Here is a 21,725-nt window from a genome sequence, read left to right as displayed (position 1 = left end):
AGAGCCACAACTCATGAATATCATAACAGGGAGCCTTCGTCCTCGTCTTCACACTCGCTGTGTCTAAAGCTTTACAGGTAGCATCTCAAACAGCGCTCGGCTCATCATGCATTTATTCATTGTCTGCCGGGGACAGATTATGAGTGAAATTGAAAAATGCGAGAGGAATAAAAGAGCAACAGTGTGTGTGTTTTTCAGTCAAAGACCACCTGTACTGCCATCAGCCCTGAGCGAGAGGCTCTTTATTGTTACCTGTGCTTAAACACAAAAGAAACACCGCGGCCCAACAGCGTCTCTCTTTCCTCGTAAACACATTTTACTGTGGTGGGTCACTCACATCTCAGACAAGATTTCTACCAAACTCCACAGTGCATCTAACATCTGGACACTTACATATTTCTGAGTGAAACTGAATATTCAATGGGACATAAAACTGGATGGGATTTTTGTATTTATTTATGGGATTTTTTTTTATGCTGACAACACAATTTATGGGACTCCATACTCTATTATTATAAACATTATTTTTCATATAATAATAGTTAACAATAAGCAATACTTTTTACAGCATTTATGTATCTCAAAGTTAATTTGTACATGTTCTACATATTTCAATTTCTATAAATTGACTACTATATACTTGCAATTAATGTACTGTATAGTACCCCCAACTGCTCCCCGGGCGCCGCAGCATAAATGGCTGCCCACTGCTCCGGGTGTGTGTTCACGGTGTGTGTGTGTGCACGTTGGATGGGTTAAATGCAGAGCACAAATTCCGAGTATGGGTCACCATACTTGGCTGTATGTCACTTTCACTTTTTTTTTTTTTAAAGTTTGAGGTTGGTGAGATATCTTTTTATGTTCTCTTCTGCTCACCAAGTAAAAAACATATTATTGTGAAATATTATAACAATTTAAAATAGCTGTTTTCTATATGTAAATGTGTTAAACTGTAATTTATTTCTGTGATGCGCAGCTGTATTTTCAGCATCATTACTCCAGTCTTCAGTGTCACATGATCTTCATCTTCTTTGTTAAATAAAATATTAATTAAATTTATTAATAATTGATTAATAATTTAGAAGCAATTCATTTTTTTTTTAAATATTAAAAAGAAAAAATCTTTCTGACCCAAACTTTTGTATTTATTAATTAACATTAACCTATATGCTGTATTTTTTTAACTGATGTTATAAAATGAAACCTTACTGTAAAGTATTACAAATATTTTAATATATTATACAATTAGTTAATTTGTTGTTTCAAAGGGGAGAATATTTAATTCTGATAAGATTTTGAATATGAAAAACAAGCACATTTTCCTTCATTTTATTATTGATTTATTTGATTAGATTTTTTGTACTGATCAGTCATCATGCACAATATGTTCCAAAACAAACCCTCCACAAGCACAATTTCTCAAAGTTGCTTTTTTAGGGTACGTTCACACAACAACAATGCAGTAAAAACAGCAATTTTTTCCTTTGCATGTTTTGAATACAGACGACAACATCGTCAAAACAATCCCCTTTCACACAGATCCACAAAAATGACTAAAGATGCTGCATTATTCATGCCAGGCCAGTAGATGGCGGTGTCAGTTTGTAAAGAAACAAACACGTAATACGCATGCACATGATGTCATTGTTTTCACGAATTTGCATTTTTGTAGTTTACACAGAGACAATAGCGCAACTGTTTTCAAAAGCTTGCACTTTGAAATCCGTTTTCAAACGTTTGCGTTTTTTAAAGCGCCGTTGCTGTGTAAATGAATGGCCGAAATGCATAAAACGTTTCTATTTTTAATCGAAAACAGTGTCGTGTAAACACCCGCTTAATTCCGAAAAGTGTCAGAATGTGATTCAATGTATTCTCAACACTACCACAAGGGGCGCTAGAGCGTCATCAGCGTAAACCACCTACAGTCAGTGTTCTCTTTCAGGAGCTACTTCCAATGACAGAGCAACAGTCATGCTAGGTCTCTTCACGTCTCTAAAAATCTCTTCACGTCAGCTGACGTCTCTGACTGGCTGTAAAAGCGGTCGGCTTAATTGGCACTGTGAGCAACAGTAAAGCACGGCTATTAACGCAGCAGAAATTAGCATGTGGAGGGTTTATAATGACAGACGGCCCCCCGTGGCTCTTAATGCTCCATCATAATATTGCACATAGGCCTGTTCTCTTGTCTGTTCTGCTTTTATCCGGGACAGCGCTACAGTAATGATTAGGCCTGTACGTGTATGAACATGAGTCATAATCATCTTTTCTGAGACACGTCACATGTTTACGAGAGCAACGACTATCTTTGAGGTTGATGGGAGGAAAATATTTTCCAATTTTACTGCCCGAGGATTTGCAAGAGGTTCGGGCCAGTCAAGAGAGCAATTCGGTTAGCTTGATTTCATTAGAGCGCTGTGTTATTAGCTCTCCCGTCCCATAAACAAATCGCCAGAGAGTGAAATCATAACATTTCTGCTAGAAAACAAGCTTTTTTCTTTCATTTCCAAATTTAGTGCTTAGACCTACTTGTAGACCTCTGGCGTCGACAGCAAATAACATCACTTGGTCATTTTAGGATGATTTTGTTAATCCACTAACATGACTTTTTACGTAATCGGTCATCGTTTAAACAATTAAGCCACCAATCACATTGAGTTTACTAGACATTTCAGTGGAGCCTCCGGTTGAACTTGTCGTCTCGACCCAATTCGTCCCGATGGAGTTGTCTTTTTTGCAGCTCAGGGTTAGAAATGAATTTTTCTATTAAGGGGCCATTATTTTATTTTTTTTTACCTTCCTAAGGGCAATTTTAAAATGACCTCATTAACCATTAAATGCATTGATGTTTTGCCAATCATTATTAAATATATTCAGAATCGGGTCTGTAGCGATACGGAATTAATATCTAACATTGATGGATCTCTAAAATACCCCAATAGTATAAAACTGACCTGATATTTTAATAACAATTACAAAGTAATAAAATAAAGTTTTTTTTGTTTTTTTTAATCTGTTGGACCTTTTGAGCAACTGCTTCACCGCCATCATCACTGTTACACTTTTCACATATTCTGGTGCATTTAGCATCTGGTTCATATTGGGGATCTGAACACTATGCTATAATTTATTTAAAATACATTTATTTCATACGTCAATCCATTAACATATTTATTGACATATCACTTAAGAATAACTGATATAAATATATAATTAAACTTTATTTGGATTATTTCATTATTGCACAATGCGCATTTCTTAATTTTATGCATTTTAATATCACTATTCATAAGGATTGCAGGGTCTTTGAATAATATCAGCCTTTAATGCAAGATATTTAAAGTGCACCTGAAGTATATTTGCAATAGTTTGCACAATCAAATATACTTCAGTATGTCTTTAGTTGGACTTCTGCACTACTTCCGCACAATTAAAAGAGCATTAAGCACAAATTTAGTTGTTCCAATTTAGCAGACTTGAAGTATACCAGTTTAGTAAACCAAGAGTAAATTGCAGGGTATTTTTTATTAAGCACATAAATATGTAAATGTATTTGTAGCACACTTAGCACAAAATAAATGCATTTCAAATACATTTTAGTGTATATAGGCTTTCTCAAGCCAACCTAAAATTTGTCTTGATGATCCTTTTTATCTTGTTAAATCTGAGGGGCATTTTTGTCCCTGTTAAATTTCCGACCCTGTTACACTTAGCGCTGGTCTAGTCATTGGAAAGCTCAGTCTATCTGAGCACATCGGTACATGATTGCAGTGTTTTTGTAGGAATCAACAGCAGCATCTCAAATGAGCTCTTCTGAGGAGAGTTTGCTAACCGCCAAGAGACAACAAACATACGAACTCTCCAAAAGAAGCATAATAACACCGAATCCCAGTACTACGAATATATCCATAGAGACTTATCCCTTCATGACTGAAACACAAACTCTTCCTCAACCCGAAGCCAAAGCCGTTGGCAAACAAATGGAACCATTACGCTCTTGACAAAAGCCGTTCTGCCTAGTAGTCACAATCATTTGTAAGTGGCGATAAATCCGTCTCTTTCCTCCCAAATTCCGCCGGTGCTTTAATCAACTGAGAAACATGTTATTTCTCACTCCTCTGATTCTACAAGCTCGCACCCTTTGAATTACAATGGGAGTTCTGCGTGATCCGATTTACAGCCGTGGGTTTGTCCAGAATAAGGGATTTGATTGACAATGCCGTGAAACAATGAGAGAAAGCTGAGATACGCTTCAAAATAGCAAACTAATTCTCTCAAGCTCAAGAACTCAAGCTGCTTGGCACAGCGGTGGGCAAGGTAAATTTAATTAAGCCCTGGTAAACAGCCGGTGGGTTTCAGATTTGAACGAATAAACTCGTCCAAAACAACTAGACTGAACTATAAGATCGACACAGATCATTTAACCCTAGAATATATGATCAAAAATTCAAACGACCTGCACTGGATTCAGTGGTTTTCTTTTTATCTTTATTTTCAATGCATTTACACAATGTTCGGATTTGATCACTTTTGATGTACATAAGAACATAATAGCAATGCCATAAGCATAGACAAAATAAAATTCAGTATAACTACTAATAACTATAACATGTTCATGCAAGAAATTTGATGGCAATTTTTGAATTAATTATTTTATTTTTTAAATTTATTTGCAAATGAGTTCAAGCAAAAGTTTGAAGTCGTCATGATCTTTTTTAATTAAGAGAGAAACGTGTCCAAATTTCTGTAGTTTATATATAATAGATGATTTATTCTGTAAAACATGAATTTTCGAATATTATTGGGGTACATTTTGCAAGAAAATATATTTTTTACTTCAAAATTTTGGGTTTAATATAATAAAGTTCATATATTAATTATTTACCAATCTGTTACTATAGATTATTGTATGCATATTATAGTAGTATATAATAATATATTGCATATTTGTTACACTTATTTTTAGTTTGTAATACATGGATAACGAGGAAAAAGGTATATAATAAAAATAAATAAATAAATAATAAAAATTACATTTTTAACTAAATTATGTAATCAATTTATCATTTTACAAATATATTTCATGTTGTCTATAGAATGATCTATAGAATTGAAAATCGACAAAAAAAATCTTGATTTAATTTATGAAGTGTCACGGAACTCAGCATTATTATTGAATCATAAAAAACAAAAAGATCTGGAATGATACAATTCTCTCTCTCTCTCTTCTTCAAAAGTCTTTGTGGTTAGTTTGAATCCTTTTATGCATTCTAGGGTTGAATTAGCTTAAATGAAGAAATCGGAAACTCTACTCCAGGTAATTTCCTTGGGTTCTCGTGAAAGGCTAAATCAATCAGCGCAGTTTGGTTCTTTTCCCTTTGAAACCCGAAGCAACCACTTATGGCCATTTGTTTATGGTAGACCTCCAGTGTCGTCCAAATTAGATTATGTAGATACAAAAACATCCATTTCTAAGTCATCCATCTGCAGGGCAGATGCAGCTTGTGTAACCGAGTCTATTACTAATGGAAAGAAATAGCGAGCGGGCCTCACCTGTCTGTTTGCACCTTGTCAAAAGACCTCGATGGAGCCAGCAGTGTGTGTGTGTGTGTGTTTGGACTAACAGAGAGAACAGAGAGAGTTGGCATACATTTCTATATTTCACATGAGAACTAGCTAAATTCTAGCCAAGTTCTGTCCAACTTCAGCCAGTTTGTGAAGAGCTACGTCTCATTCGGTTTGTCCCTCCCCAGCCCAGAGCTGCCAGATCAGGAAGGAAGGCCCGGGGTCACCTTCACAAATCCACACCGGCCAAGACTGGAGGGGCCCGGTGGAGGGGGCCGGACAGCACGGATGCCAGCGGGACAATGAGGGCCAAATCAGACAGGGTAACAATGCCAGAGGGGAGTAAGACACCGAAAGAGTGAGAGACTGAGAGAAACCATACAATAGAGACAAACGACAAAAGGATAAAGATTCCTTTAGTGCATTTGAAATAATCCAAATAAACCAAAATAGTACTCTATAATAAAATGTATAGAAATTTACATTTTTATAATGATTTATATAATACTGTTTATATAAAACATGGAGTTCTATAAATATTTATGATTCATTAAAACAACTAATTGAATCAGTGATTTGAATCAATTCAGTTCCAAAGAACTTAGACTAAGATAGACTAAGATACAAATCAAACTTTCCAACTCTATCTGTATTTTTCATATTAATTAGTGATGGTACTAAAATATTGTAATTTGTATGTGTTTTTTTTTCTTTACATTGTATGCCATACATATTCTATACTGTATATCCCGCCTGAAACTATAAAACATGAGTTCGCAAAAACATTAAGAACAGCACACACAGATTCCCTAACAGACAAGAAACCAAGAAAAACACAAGTCTACAAATGTGAAACAGGGAGAAAACAGCTCTGACAATATCAAACAAACAAGAATAAGATCCGCAGAGAGCGGCCGCTGGATGAGCAGAGAAAGAGAGGGAATAGATAAGACAGCAGGAGAGAGAGAGAGGGAATACTGGAGGAGATCTCAGATCCTCCATCACACTCCTGTTCTCTCAATCACATTTATTACCGCCGCTATTTCTGGGGAGGTGTTCGGGACGGGAGAATGAGAGCCGGGATGTTATGCTAGCTGAGGGATCCGTGATTACATTAGCCAATTGGGTTATCCATCATATGAAAACTGTCGAGACGGTCTCAAACATACAGTAGACGACAGAAAATAGAAAGAAGCGCCGGTGACCCAGAAAAGGCCATTACGGAGAGATATCTAATATCTAAGCACAGTCTCTCTCTCTCTCAGACATATGAGTGTGCATTCGTCATGGAGTCACGCAGGGTTAAAGATGTGATCTTTTTGCCATCAGGAATCGAATAAAGCACTAGGCATTCCTCTCTTGATCCTATTTGCTTTTATAACGTCTCGAGGCAAGAAGAAAATAACTCGTTTTAGTTTCTTGGGCACAGTTAATTGCGTTTTAGCCATTATTTGTACCACAAATGATGCAATTTTATTGGCTGCTTTATTAAAAATTTAGTCTAAAATAGGCATTCGTCATTATAGTTCACTTCCTTAGAACTAAAAAACTGTTTTTATTTTTCAAGGGTTGCTGCTTTCATTGACAAAGGCTGTGTTCAGAATAAAGTACTAGTTTGTACTGAATACTGCATACTATTAAAAAAAAAAAAATAAGAATTTGAAGGAGTTGCCATTTTTGCAACGATACTCATTTTAAAATGTAGTATGCTACGTTGTCACATGACCTTACATTTGTCACATGACCTGATTACATACATGATCAGTTCCATGAGTGGTGTCTTAGAAATAAAAAAAATGCTTATTAATGGTTATTGATCATATATTTTTATTTTTTTTTAAATCATACAATATCATTACATTTTATGAAATAATAATAATAATAATAATTTATTTGTAAATTTATAATATAATTAGATCACATTTATGTTATATGGATATACGTATAACATTATTATTATTATTATTACATTTATAAATGACAATTAAGAAAATGTCATGTTCAGTTTAAGTATATTTATACAATATAAAGTTATATGGATGTATAACAACAACAAAATTATTATTATTATTAATAATAATAATAATAATAATAATAATAATAATACCATTCATTTCCATGAGTGGTGTCTTGGTGTTTTTAAATATTTCTTATGTTTTACTTTACTGTATTTTATCTAATTAATATTATATATATATATACATAATGATGGTAATGCCATGAGAGAGTGCTGTAAATATTCAGTTATTAATTTGAATAAATCATCAGAAATAAGTATTCCAGTCAAACTATATATATACATACATATATAGTCTGAAGCACAGTTTCTAACCATTAAACCATGATTCTGACTTTTTAGGTCATTGTCAAGTGAGTTACAAAGTGAAGAGCACATTGATAATTCCTTTTCTTATATTTACAGCCGTGTCTGTCTTTGTCCAAAGCAAACAGTGTTAATAGAGCGTAGAGTTTTAAAATGAGTGTAAACTCATTGGAGTTGTGTGTAATCAGCAGCGCTTCTGTTTGGCCTGTGCAGCCGCAGATGAAGTGTGTGTTTGCTGGGACTGAATGTGGGACGAGGAGACTGACTTTGATTATATTTCATCTGGCAGAGCCACACAATGCACGCAAGCTTTCATCTTCCTGCTGCAAGTTCATTAAAGCGTCTTTCAGCGTCTGGTTTGAGAGACACAGATCAAACACACTGTTCACGCCTCCGGTTTGGTGTGTTTGCATACACTCCTTGCAGCCTGTTTGCTTTCCTAAATGAATGTAATGGTGCAAACGGAGGGGAAATTGCTCGCCTCTCATTCCATCTCATCCTGTCCATCCCAGAGGGGCCTCCCTCTAAAACGCACCAAAAAATTAAACCGGACATGTCGGATAATTCACTGGCTTTTTGCCTCCGAGACTCCACAGACTATCAGCACACACAGCTATGAAAAGGCCACACACACACACACACACACACACACACACACACGCTGTGTGAACGCATCTGTATTACCACTACAGTACAGCAGCAGACACACACTCATGTAATGAGCCTATACGATAATATGTATGTGTGTTTGTGTTTCTACACAACAAAAACAAAATAATTTTAAGTAAAAAATCATTTTGTCATGTTTCCCAATAAAATATACATTTTATTTTTTTTTTATAAATCAATGAAAATGCCCCCCCTCTCATGATTTAAGTATAAATTATATATTATTTGATTTATTAAATTGAGTAAATTTAATAATGAATTTTTTAAAATCCCTAAAATAAAAAATAAAAATTGCTCATGATTTAAGCATAAAGCGTAATAAATATTATTTGATGTATGAAATTAATAATTCATGAAAAAATAAGAATATAAAAACATCCTTAAAATCTGTTTTAAAATCTGAATATATATATATATATATATATATATTCATGAAATTGAGAAATTATGAAAATAATTTTAAAAATGATATAATAACATCCCTAAAATCAATAGAAATATTGTTTTTTTTTTTTTTTTTTTCATGATTTAAACATAAATTATAATATATTATTTGATTTATTAAATTAATAAACAACGAAAAAATTAAGACATAAATGCCGTCCCTTGACTTTTTGTATGTTTTCACTGAAAAATAACTTAAAAAAGGTCTAACACAGATAAAGAGGAAAACAAAGCTCTAGAAGCATCTTTCTTTCTAGTGTTTTATTGCTACCAACAGACTCGGTATGAGCTGCATCTCAGCGGGAAGCGTCCATAAGCGAGCAGAGGAAGCAATAAGCGGCGTATCTGCCAAACGTTTTGCTGCTGATGTAAGCAGCTGAAATTACTGTAATCAAACGCAGCGCCATTAAGACTGTGTGCTTGAGACATATATGAGATTTTACTTTCCCTTGGGCTTAATGAAAGAACAGATTAAACATTCACGCTAGGGGTGACCCGAATAGTCGACGATTCGATGCTTCGATAGGAGGAGCCTGATTCGACTCCCAATCTCACAGTCGAATATTTGCGGGGTGTTATAATCATGCCATTTTGGCTATATGGGGGTGCTCAAATGTCTGATTTTACATAGAACTACCAGTTTTCTCCCAACAAGTTAATATACAGCCTGTTAAGATAATGCTGTAAGAATCTGAAAAGAAAGAAGCTTTAAATAAATATTTTAACGTGCATGAATAAATCCAACCACCCCTATAGATTTAAGTTTCACTTTCCATGATCCGTGACCGACAGAGGAGCATCTTGGCGGCAGGGATTTAAATCTTTACCAAGACTCAAGCTGACACAGGCAGAGTGAAAGACTGGATTTTTTCGATCTGAAGTGATTTCAAAACATTTCAGCTGGTTTATATATATATCGTGTATATATTATTTATCTCGTATAAGATGCATTTGGTTGAGTTACGCTGCAGCAAAGCGCTTCATTGCAGTAGGCTACTACGGTGATTATCTCTTCAGCGCGTTATGTTGTATGAATAACGAAGCTTATTCTATATGAGATAAATAGGTTAAATCTCATTGATTAAAAACCTGCTATCATATGCTTCATTCTACTGGTCATCTTCAGCGAGAGCAGCTCAAAACAGAAATGCAGAACATTAATAACTACTGTCATATACATAACGTTATAATGAGAGCACTATTGTAAAAAAAAATGTTGTGAATTCTTAGGGTTTTGCTGATGTTTAATGTTAACTATCTTTTAATCAAAACATAAAACATTATTTGCGAGGCGTCCGTTAAACATTTTCCCTGTGTGTTAATGTCAGTATTTATGACTGTTGAACGTCTGACTTGACTCTTGGTAATGTATTTCGCCCCCTGCCCCAAACATATGATTCGACTTTCAGTCGACTATCGGCAAGATTCGAAAATACCGATTCGACTATGAAAATCCTTAGTCGGGGACACCCCTAATTCACACACACCGACATATGCAGCCATCTCCACCACTTCATCTATTTACACATCAATTATTAACAAAACGAGTGCGCTCCAGCGATATAATGGTGCTCTAATTGATTTAAGCAGAGAAAGAAATGACAATAAATAAAATAAAATCACCACCGCAATTAAGATGAATTTGTAGTTGTACATTAATTAAGGTGAATGCATGCTGTAATGCAGCAGAGCTGTGGCTGCGTTATAGAGTAAGCAAATCTCATAATCACATTTGTAATGGAGAAGAAAATGTGCCTTTATAACAGAACAATAAAACATCAGAGAGAAGGTGACGTCTGCGCTTACCTGCACAGATGCCTCTCATTTCATCCAACATGTTCCCTGTCTATTAAACACTTTATTATTGAATAGTTTGTATATTTGATAATCCTGCCAGTTAGCAATCTGTAACATATACAATGGTCAGCAAAAAAAATAAAAATAATCACAATATATTTTTGAATAAATAAAAATAATTCACTACAGTAAAATAATGTATGTGGTTCATATTTTAAACAAACAAATAAATAAATAAATAGAAACAAACATCATAACGGAAACAAAATCAAAAAATTTTAGTCAGACTAAAAAAGTTTTTTAGTCAATATAATTAATTTAGTTAAATTTAACTAAATTGAAATGGCACAAAAATGTTGATTAATTAATTATATTGACTAAAAACTATACAGACAATAAAAAAAAACTATATATATTATAGTTGCTGGTGCTTCAGTTACTTCGATTACAGGTGTATTCCATAATATATTATATAATTTTATGATACTTTTTTTCTGAAATAAATAAAAAACTATAAAAAAAAAAACACACACAACAAAATTACTAAGTTTAACTGTAGTTATAACTGTTTAAAATTAATCTGAAAAGGTAAAATATCAAAATAAAATCGAGTTCTTAATATTAAGTATACCAATGGTACTAATATAACACCAATATTTTTGTTAAATCAATCAATCAATTAATTATTTTACTTATGAAAAATGAGAGACTTTAAATGATTTTTTTAATCCAAAAATATCCAACAAAAATAGTAAAAAAAAATAAAAAATAATAAAATAAAATAAAATAAAATAAAATAAAATAAAATAAAATAAAATAAAATAAAATAAAATAAAATAAAATAAAATAAAATAAAATAAAATAAAATAAAATAAAATAAAATAAAATAAAATAAAATAAATAAAATAAAATAAAATAAAATAAAATAAAATAAAATAAAATAAAATAAAATAAAATAAAATAATGCAGATTCCCTGTCGGTCTAGTGATCAAAGTCGGGTGGCGTCAGCAGATCTGAGACATTAACACAGCAGGATCAGTGTGAAAGAGTCAGCACAGAAACGTGAAGAGCTCTCGTCTTCTGGGATTAACGATCTTCCAATTATCACAAGCCCAAAGAAGGTACAAAATAAAGAAGAAGGTAAAAGGAAAAAGCACAAAACCAACACCTGTTCAAATTTTATCAACAGCTATTGAGCTACTTGCACTTCATAATCCAACTGAAGCGGAGTGCAGCGTCAGGACGGACTGGATTTAGAGGAGAGGTGAAGAGAGACGATGCTCTTCTCTCGCTCTCATCTCGTCTCACCTTGACTTGCAGCAGCTTAGTGGATCTTGCTCTAATGGGAGCAGCCGTCAATCAAATCATGTGCATCAAAGAGGTGACAGTTTGTTTCACGCTCTGAAATATCATTCTGCGTGACACGACAGCTCAGAGCTCTGCACTCCACTCCATACACAACTCCAGCACAGCTTCTGTCTGAACACACAGGTCCTTCAGTCCTGCCCTCTGTGAGAGCTTCATACTGACCCACGGCCGTCTTCCTGCGACAATTCACTCGCATCGCTAAAAACCGAGAGCTACGAGGCTAAGCTAATATAGCAGAGGCCAGCGGGTAAGTGCTGTGCAGGTAAAACCTCACTCCCCGTTCTCAAGTGGCGCTCTAGCGACTGACGCAAGAGGCCGTGGCCTTTAGCCTCCTTGTTAGAGCGCCCGCCTCCCACACCGGAAATGACTAACTCAAACTATAATAGTATACCAATGATACTAAAATAACTATAGTAAAAGGTCTTTAAAAATATAAATAAGTAAATAATAATAATAATAATAATATTTGAACAAAACAAAATACACAAAAAATAATAGGAAAGCATAAATAAATAAAAACATTCACTGTTTATAAATTATACAAATTAGCACATTAACATTAGCAGCCCTAAATTATTAAAACAAAACAAACAAAAAATATTTATAAAGAAAAAATTCTAATAATAAAACTAACAATTATAGTGTGACAATTAAAACTAAACCTAAATAAATCATTAGATAAAGATTAAGTCTCTCTTGTAACACACATTACAGGTCTAACTGAAAATAATTGGTACATTTTAATGCAAATAGTTTTTTTTTTTTTTTTTTTGATAAAAAAAAAAAGAGGTCACCTTTTAATTTCTGTTTTAGTTCTCTCTCTCTTTTTTCTTCAATGATCTAATCAATTTAAGGCTGACGTCTTATTTTTCAACCACTTGCCGTATCATTCCATGACCCAATTAACGTGTAATGGATGAATCAAGTCTTTTTTCACAACCCGATTTAAAAAGGATTTTATCCACTCAAAGACACACTTTTGTATGTTTTGTTGGCTGAGCGGTGGACACCCAAGTACTCAACAGTACAGCATATTGAACGGCTGTACTTCCATCCCTAATAACCTTGTTTGGGCTGGTATTGATCTGAAATGTAGTGTGACTCAGGACTGTGAGATGTGAGGCTCATTCACAGATCCTGAACCCGCTTCAACTGCCTCTCATTTCTTCAGAGGGGACCAATGAAACCACGCTAATAAAGCAGGAGAATCTGGATAATGGAGCCTGGCTTTGGAGCGACTGTAAAACAGACGAGAGCGGTGTGTTCACTGGCCCCGGCCCGACTTACAAACCTTTTACAGGCCAGAGAGCCGCAACTCTCCACGCTTTACTGCCGCTCTGACCTTCGCCTGGGACGCTGTTAAAGGCAGACGAACTGGACCCAGACATTTGGTAATTGTCTGAGCGTATTTATTCAGCTGCAGAACGGCGAGATAAAGAGGTTTTTCAGTTTCCGCTGAGAGTTTTCGCCTGAACGTCCGCTTTTATTGATGCATTTTTGGCCAAGAAGAGAAACATAAAAAGGCTTTTATTGACTTTATAGACATGGGTTGTTGCTGCGTCGACAAGAAGTAGATGAAATCACATGCAAATGTTCACAATCCCAGGCTACTGATGGGTGAGATGCAAGAGGTTGAATTTTGCCCACAAGCCCTCTGTATGTATGCACTGTAAAAAATGACCATGATTTTAACGGTAAAAAACTTCAAATGCTACAGTAAAAACCTGTTAAATGGTTAACGCTAAGTTCCCCTAATATATACGGTGAAAAAAAAGACATTTTAGACAATTTTACGGTGAAATACCAGAAATAGAATGTAAAATTTACAGGGAAGAAAACGTAAATTGGTGTTCCCAGAATTCCCTGCGTTACATTTCAAATTTTGTTTGAATTTGATGTTTTTTCTTTGAAATACTGTAACTGTTTCTTAGTTTTTTTCTTATCAGTTATGTTTATTAGGGTTGTATGTTACATCTAATGTTGTTAAATTAATGTTTATTGCATATTTCAGTTTAATGAGTCTCACCATGATGGTGTTTAGTGTTTGTGTGAATGACACTGTGCACCTTCTATACATGTTATTATTTAAAAGCTGCTTGTGATGGGCTTTGGTTCATCATGTGACTTTCTCATCACCACCTGCATTTGGTGGTTATCAGTGTATTTCAAAGATACAAAGATTTCAGTACTTCAATAGGTTGGTATATTAACATTACAGCAGTTAATGAAATTACGGTATTTAACTGTAAATTTAAGCTAAAACCGTAAAACCTAAAATGTTGCTACCGTATTTTACTACAGCTGCCATTTTTTTACCGTAAATTTTTTGGAATTTTTTTATACAGTGTGTATATTTTTAGTGTCCAACATGTCTGCAACATATTTCACCTTTTCAAATGAAATGAAATGAAATGATTTATTTATTGATTGACCTATTTCCCCCCCCTTTTTCCCCTGCATGCAGCACACTTTGGTATACTATGATGGGACCACAGTTTTATAATATTTTATAATATAAAATTCTATAATATAATAATATATTTCATAATATATAAAATATTATATTATACACATGCTTTGACTTGTATAAAATGAAAACCAAGTTGTTGTTTTTTTATAATATAAAATAATATATTTTTAGATTGTATAACAATATATTTTTATAATATAAAATATATATATTATGAAAATATATAAAATTTATTACTTTCAGTATCCAAGATATCATAATCAATTTGTCATATTTTATCCTAAATAAATAAATAAATAAATACATACTGTATATACATACATACATATTTTATTTTAACTTTTTGTTATCAACTTTGTTGTGTGTAAAAAAAAAAAAAAACAATAATCACAACATCCATTCAACACAACAAAAAACAAAACAACAGACATATAATCAATACTTTAAAGAGTCTAGTCAAAAGGAAGAGAGAGAGTGAGGGAAAAAAGAAAAACACAAAAGTAATTCCTTTATATAATCAAGTATGTCAAAAGAAAAACACTGCCAAGCATCAACAATAGAGGGCTTGGCTCCATTAATTTGCGCTGTTGTACATTCACAAGTCACTATTTTCAGAAGGCTGTGGATCCAATATGTTTTTCCACACATGTGCAGTGTAAACCAGTTCTGTATTATTGTTGTCTTCGCAGCTGTAAAACCAGCAAACAACATTCTCTTTTGTATTAAGCTTATACAGAGACCAGAATCATCAAGAAGACACAAACTTGGGTTAGCAAAGCAATCAATTTGTAGTAAAGAGGATAAAACCAGGTTTACATTTGTCCATAGATTAATGATGATAGGACACTCCTCCCAAAACATATGAAGAAAAGTACCTTATGATGCAGTATTACATACTGTATATGGCAGTTAAAATTTGGTTGTAGTTTCATTTTGTTATGTATGCTCTATGAATGACTTTGAAGTGAATGAGACGATGAGTCTAGTTTTTAGATGTTAAGCTGAGGTTAGACCACACTTTCTCCCAGTCGACAGATAAATTAAGGTCAGATAATTCCTGATTCCAAATAGATTGAATAGAAAGAGGTTTTGTAATGCAATCAATAATTTTATTATATATTAAGGAAACAGATGGCCGACCAGAAGATGGTGCAGTCCAATCCCGCATAGGATGAGAGGAAATGGGAGATGCCCGAGGAACTCCATACGCTTTGAGAGCAGAACGTAATTGAAGAAAGACAAAATATGCGGATGCTGATAAACAAATTTGGTTCTTAATGTCTGAAATGAACAGAGGCCCTGGTTATCACCGCAAGTGTTTATGCCTAAAGAAGACCAAGAGGGTTGGACAAATGGACGATTTCCACATACAAAATAAAAATTGTGCCATAAAGGTGTACTGTTACAAAATTTGAAGGGTCCTCCTATCAGACGTTCAAATTTATAATTATCACCTTTTTTTCCTGTGCCAGTAAATAACATATCTTGGAGTCTATTTGGTTTAACCTTGTCAGCTTCAATCACTCTCCATGAAACTTTCGATTGAGGATCAATCCAATTATGAAGAGCCTTAATCTTGAATGACCAATAATATAATTCAAAATTTGGTACAGCCAGTCCTCCTGCGCGATTAGGATGTTGTAATGTGGTAAGTTTGATTCTGGGGCATTTATTTTATTTAACTTTTTTACACTGCATGCAACACGCTTCAGCTTGTATGGTGGCAACACAGTTTTGCATCGCTGCAGCCTGTATCCAATAGACTCCACCGCACTATAAACAGCATCCAACATCATCATGGCGTCACCTTTTTAATACCAATAAATCAATGGCATGTCTATTGGCTGTGGCTAATGCACTTAGGAGGCCTTGACCAGGCCAACAAAACGGATATTTATTTGAACATGCTGGAAAATTAACGACGCATTCCTTCAATGCATTCCCTCTCTCTTTTTCCATGCAACGAGCCTGAAACGGCACACAGGTCACATGGAAGTCAGCAGATGTGTGGCCGCCTCAGAGTGATTGGTGATGCTAGCAGTGATATAAAGATAGCTGGGAAAAGAGAGCGAGTTCCCAAACTTAAATCTCCAGTAAACAGCAATGAAGGAGGAGGAGGGCTGTGTTACGCCAGTCGCAGATTTAGCCTGCGGCGTGTGAGAAATACGCTGCTCGAGGCTACAGCGCACAACATCACTTCGTGTGCTCTGAACTCATCGACTGACTCTCAGGACTCAAACTGCAAACTCAGACTGCATGTCAAGAGCTTTGAGATGCGTGATGCTGCCAGTGAATTGTAAGTGGGACAGAAGTGTTATGAGACTTCAGGCTGCTTCTCACTGCTCAGACAAATGCAAACAGGGTTAACAGTGATCCAACAAACAGCACAGCCACTGGAGTCAGTGTTTGTTAACTTTTGTTGAGGGAGCGCGAACACGCCTGAAGATCTGAAGCTGATCTTTTGAAGATGATTCATGACACTCTAGCTAGCAGATACTCAATAAATGTAAACAACAACGACAATAATAATAATGGTAAATTGTGGTTGATTTTACTTTATTATTACCATAGTATTATAGAATTTCAAATTATCACTTTGAGTATCGGAAAATAAAATAATCTAATGGAAACATATTAGTGTCAATTTACACCCCAAAATTAAATTAAATTAAATTAAAAGGTAATTTGTGGCTGATTTGACCTTATTATTACCATAGTACTATGACTTACCATATTATTATAAAATTTCAAATTATTACTTTGAGTATCTCATGGAAACATATCCACGTCTAATTCCACCCTAAACATTAAATGAATAAATGAATAAATAAATAAATAAATAAATACATACATGCATACATTAATACATACACACATACATTAATAATAATAATAATAATAATAATAATAAAGGTCAACTGTGGCTGATTTTACCTTATTATAATCATCGTATTATGATAATTAAAGAAAATAATTTATTATCTGATAATAAAATAAATAAAATTTAAACAAATAAATAAATGAAAGTTTTTTTTTCTCCCCCTAGTGCTATGCCTAATTGACATGAAAAAGAAAAAAATGCTAAAATAACGTCAGAATATGAAACGGAGTATTATGTTTCTTTTGATTTGGGGAAAATAAATGAAATGACTTTTTTTAAACGAGATTCTCTGCTGCGGATACAGGCCTCAGTGGGCGGCTGTGATTGACAGAATTTGAACAGACCCTCGCTGAGCCTTATCCACTTCCTGTTCTGTGCACTTTAGACAGGAAATCCTCCTCTCCAATGTTATCTACAAAGAGATGAAATCTATTTTCCTCTGTGATGCTTCTTTAAGAGAATAAACACTTAAACGTCCAAGAAAACAACTCTTGAGAAAATCTGTGATAAAAGTTTTTCCTCTCTTCCTAATGAGCTAAAGTTGCGCTCGCTCAAGGACTGTTTATTCCAGGAGCCTGACACTATGAAACTTCTATTAGCTTTCATTTAGAAATGCAAATGTTTGTTTGGGTTTTGTTTTGATTCACGGAGGGAGTCGGGCCTTTCAAATGGAGTGATGCGACTGTCTAGAATGTGAATGCATTACGCCATTCACGCAGATTACAGCCCTCGCAGCCAAACGCCAATGAAAGTGTGCAATTTATTCCAGAGGCGCGACAACAAATATTACAACGTATTTCACAAAGGCTTGCTTCTAAGTGATATGCAAAGCAGTGTGAAGCTCCAAACTCGCTATTTAAAATATACGCAGGATGATTTGCATGTAATCAGATGTCAAGCAGGTACCTTTGCGACAAGGCTTATAACCTTGCTTTCTGAAATAAGCATTTTATTTTTATTTTAAAAGGAGAGAAGATTCAGTAAACTGCACTCTCTGTTTAAGACCATATGCAACTTATAGTTTAATAAACGTGTTTATTATTTCACGCTGGAGAGCAAAGAGTTAAAATGAGTATATCTGAAGAGGAAAAACAAGCTAGTAATATGCTAGAATTTTATAAGATAATCTTAACATCACAGACTCTGCTGAAAATGTTTGCATTTGCTTCTGGGTATTTAGCAGATTAATAAACAGAAAATGGGCAGGAATTCATAAAGCTGAATCATTACAGTATTTGATCAAGGGGTTTTGGTTGTAGGACGTTGTTAGCTCAGATTTTTGTATATCTATGTGTGTCTTTTCTTATTTTTAGACAGAACAGCTGAATATGCACACTGCAGAAAATAGAAAAGCCTGTATCATCAGCCATATATGAAACATTTATATGAATCCTGCAGGACAGACAAAAGCAGTTGTTTTCAAGCAGCAAAGTTTGACATTTACTACATCAGGACACTCTGGCTGAGCAGAACTGTCGGTAATAACATCTACCAGTGTCATAAAACAAGCATTTCCACATCGCTTTTTATTATCTCTTGTATTTGATTGTTCTCTTTGTCTAAACAAACCAACATAAACTATACTCTGCTACTAACATAAAACTATACTCTAAAAAAAAATCTGATGTAATGTTTTATTTTGAAGGAATTTTCCATATTGATTTTTTGACAGGTGCTTTATCTGTATTTTTAATTACAAATTGCATTGGGTTGTGTTTTATGGTTGAAGGAAATGTCCTTAAACGTAACGGAAAATGTACTGGTAATTACAAGACATTATCCTTTTTTCTTTTCTTTTTTTTCCCCAGATGATTATGATGATGATGATAATGATGATTATTACACTGAAGAGTTGCTGAATAATTATTTAGACTTATAATGTAATAATTAAATTATTAATAAAAGTATAAAAGTACATAATATTAAGCAGTATTTACATTTCAAATAATGCATAGTATTTAACAAGGTTATTATTATTATTATTAGTAGTAGTAGTATTGTTGTTTTTGTAATGATGCCAAATACTATGTAATTAATTGATGATATATAGAACATATAGAATTATTGAATAATTATCCATACCACTTAATGTAATAATTTAATAAAAGTATATCATATTTATACTTTTCAGTTCAGTATCTTCTATTATTTGGTCTTAGATGTAATAATAATAATAATAATAATAATACTTATTATTATTATTATTATTATTATTATTGTTGTTGTTGTTGTTATCATAATAAAGTATTTTTATAATAAAATATATCAAGATAAATGAAATGTACTATTATATTAGAATACCCTAGTAATATGTATGCATAGTAAATAAATAAGTGCATAAATGAATGCTAATATTGCTGTGCATTCACGCACTGCAGTACACAAGGGACAGAGAGCGCTGTCACCAGAGATACTGGCACAAGGATTCATCAGATTACCGAGCGCTGCGTAACCTCCTCATATTCACACTGCGGCCGAACGGCGGGGTGTCAGCGGCCGGTGGGAACGCTCCTGCTGGGACAACAGCAGTTGGTAACGTAATAATCCCCGTCCCACTGCATCCTGGGAAAGGTCACACAGCCTGAGTGACACCTGTCAATCACAGCCTCTGCTTCACGCCGCTGACGAACCAATTAATAAATCCACAGAGAGTAATTAATGTTTATGACAGAGACACGCTGGCCTTTAGTAGCATTTCCATAACTAACCGCTAACCATTTCATAACCGCTAGAGGAGCAGAGCGATCGCGGCGATTCTTTAGTGTGAATACACAGTGACTTTCCCTTAGTTTTCATACACCGATGGATGTTTATTGGTGAATTTGTCATAAATACCGTAAAACAAGCCATGAATCTGGAAGCTGGAGAACAGTGACAGCACAAAATGAGGCATTTTGGAATATATTGCTTCCGTATCTCAGAAAATACTCTCATTTCACCACAACAAATGTAGGTCAATCCTCTGCATCAGATATTCAGTGTCTGTAACACACATCAGAACGCTGACATCAACACAGAAGATGAAAAGCACTGAAACAACTTCTCAACTCAACAAACTTCTGCAACTTTTAGTCCATGTCTGCGTGCTTTGATGCCATGCTAGTGAACTTCTAAAAGATGACAACTTTTTAGCACAATCGTTCTCAAAAAGAAGAAGAAGAAACAAAAACAAGATTCATCCTGTCCTCCGTTGCATATGCATTTCGATCTTCCTAAATATTAACACCACCAACTAGTTGCATTAATTTGTTAACATTAATAACATTTTTAGACAGTAGCCTATATAGTAATGAATGTAAACAAAGTGACCCAAACGTCCTGTTTCTCCTTGTGAAGAAGAATTGTGCTTAACTGTATGAAAAGTGTACTTGTAGTGTACTTCAAAACTAAAAAGTATATCAAATTAAAAAATGCTTATATGTTATAATATTAATAAATTTCACTTAAGTGTATTTAAAGAGACACTTGACTGTGTTTAACACACTTAAGTACACTTTCAAAAAGGGTTCTTTCTAAGAATGTCAAATTAAAAGTCTGCATTTTAAATCATTGTTTTAATAATCTTCGTCATGTTTTAAAGAAGAACTTCTTTTGATGTGTTGACTAAATCACGTGTAAAGTACTGTAGTGTGTTATTCAATATCACATATAAAGTTAGTATTTTTTAAATGTACTAAATAGCAATTTCATCATTACACATGTATTACAAATATATACAAAATAAATTACATTTATAGTTTAGTTTACCATAAATGCTTATCAGCACATTCAGCAGTACATTTTATGAAATTTTCTATTCAAAAACACTCCAAAGTTCAGCTAATTGCAGCAGTTTCTATTATAAAGTTGACTTTTCTTTCCCTTAAAAACCCAGATGAATTCAGAGATTCTGTGCACGTTGAGGGTGGATCTGACACGATCCGTGATAATAAAGGAGTCTGCTGGTTATTAAATTTTCCCATCCAGAGAATTATCAATGATTTACCTGTGCTATAAAAGCAGCCGCTGGGACTCAGGTGAGAAATCCGATAACACTGTTTGTTTGACTTTCATTTTTTTTTTTTTTACACTACAAAGGGTGGATGAAAACAGCTTTTCATTTTCTAAACCTTCAGACACGAACAAATATAAAAGAAGAACATCTTCTATCAGAGAGGTCTGCAGAGAAACTTCTTTTTTCTCAGCACAATAAAAGAAACTTCAAAAGTGT

At 34.1% G+C, this 21,725-nt stretch overlaps 1 protein-coding gene across 5 annotated transcripts in view; it reads right to left on the bottom strand.

Moving 5' to 3' along the window:
- pard3aa (par-3 family cell polarity regulator alpha, a) overlaps window positions 1-21,725 on the bottom strand; it is a 481,810-nt gene that overhangs the window by 72,975 nt on the left and 387,110 nt on the right. The gene's annotated exons all lie outside the window — the stretch shown is intronic.

Source organism: Onychostoma macrolepis, chromosome 24 (genome assembly GCF_012432095.1).
Source record: "Onychostoma macrolepis isolate SWU-2019 chromosome 24, ASM1243209v1, whole genome shotgun sequence".
Lineage (NCBI taxonomy): Eukaryota > Metazoa > Chordata > Actinopteri > Cypriniformes > Cyprinidae > Onychostoma > Onychostoma macrolepis.
The sequence above is the reverse complement of the archived record's forward strand: the minus strand, read 5'-3'. Positions and strand labels throughout refer to the sequence as shown.